We start from the raw sequence: 1817 nt of genomic DNA, 5'->3' as shown, positions 1-1817 counted from the left end.
GATATGCATAAAAAAAAAATCAGTAAGTCTAATATTAGTACACCCTATGTACACAAGCTCTGACACCACATAGCATAATGACAAGATACACAACCACATCCAGGAGCCAATGAACCAGAAAGTTTCTTTGTCACTCTCCAAATAAGGGTGTGGGTATTCAAAAAGCTATGGGTCAGGGTGTGATTTCGGGTGTAAGGCATTCATTCATTCATTCATTCATTCAGTTGCTCCACATGTTGCAAGTGAGTACGCTTCTTCAGGAGCATTGATTTCTAATAATATGTATACAAAAGCATCTTATAAATAACAAAGTTATTGACATACAAAAATAAAATTTATTACAAAAAAAATAAAAAATACATTGGCGAACGCCCAGAAATTATCTTTAGACATGCCAACTCCCTTCGAGATAAACTTGTCAGCAGCCATTATACTGTACCAAAGAACTGCTCATCTAAGTCGCTCTTGGGGACATCACCATGTGGCAGATGTGCATTTTGCCCATGGGTCTCATCTAGCTCCAAAATTTTGCTTCTTAATGGCGATATATACTAACCCAAATTCACTGCTACTTGTCACACACAGGGTCTGGTATATCTAATGACATGCAAATGCTGGGCTTTTTATGTTGGGAAGACAGCCAGACAAAGAATTAAAGATCACATATACTATTTAGGCAATGGGAAAATGCTCACTCTCATCAGTAGGCATCTTGAATTTTCACCACAGTTTTGATACCTCTTCCGTCATGCTTGCTGTTCTGGCTGTCATCCTAAAAAGCCCCGGGGGGGGGGGGAGAATGGGACAAATTTATCCTGCAAAAAGAAACTTTGTGGATAGAGCGACTAAACGATACGTGAATGTCGGGGTTAAATGAGACCCAATCATATAAACCTTTTCTGTAAATATATACCATCTATACCAAAACCCTCTCGGCATATTGTCTGTCCCCAGGGCTAACTTCCCATTAACAGACCCTGTTGCTTGCTCCCTGATCACACGTCCAAACTATATTCAATCTAATTCCCATATTAAATAAACCAATAATGATTAAGAAATTCAAACAGTACGTTTTGTACCAAATGTAGATTACCCAACTATATACCTGAATAGCCTAGACTAATTATTGAATGGGTTTAAAATATGTATCTTTTGTTTCAATTTTGTATATAATTATTTTATTTTGTTCCTTATTGTATTTTCTACTTTTTGAAATCTTTTATATGTCTGCACTGTTCTGCTCCTTGGCGGCATGCTTTCTTTCTCCCCTCTAGCTGGCTTCACTGGCAGGATTGAGGCACTTGGTCCACTCTGGATGGTCTCCTGAATGTGGTTGTGTATCTTGTCATTATGCTATGTGGTGTCAGATCTTGTGTACGTAGGGTGTACTAATATTAGACTTACTGATTTTTGTATGCATATCTATATGTAACCATGCATTTCATCTATGTACCTAATTAATACATTTAAATACTTTTAGACTGATTGCCAGTGTGCCTTCAAAGTCCAACCATCTAGTTTCTAGCTTTTTCTATATATCTATGATTTAGAATTTGTCTGTACCCCTCTAAATTCACATAAAATGCATTGATGATCCAGACATGCTTGTTTATGTAGAGATCTTTGAAAACACGTTTCAGCAGTTGGATCATACCTATATGTCTGAATGTCTTTTGACCAGCTTCAGTCAATTGAGTACTGTAGTGTGTGGTAAAGAGACACTGGTATACATTTTAGGAAGGTATTAGTGTCTTCATTAGTGTGTTGACTGCCAGTAACCTGATAGTTAAAAGTAAGACCCACCCTATTGCAAACAA

The sequence above is a fragment of the Lithobates pipiens genome, unplaced genomic scaffold (assembly GCF_037356315.1).
Source record: "Lithobates pipiens isolate NorthernLeopardFrog02 unplaced genomic scaffold, aLitPip1_a1.2 Scaffold_23, whole genome shotgun sequence".
Classification (NCBI taxonomy): Eukaryota; Metazoa; Chordata; class Amphibia; order Anura; family Ranidae; genus Lithobates; species Lithobates pipiens.
The sequence above is the reverse complement of the archived record's forward strand: the minus strand, read 5'-3'. Positions refer to the sequence as shown.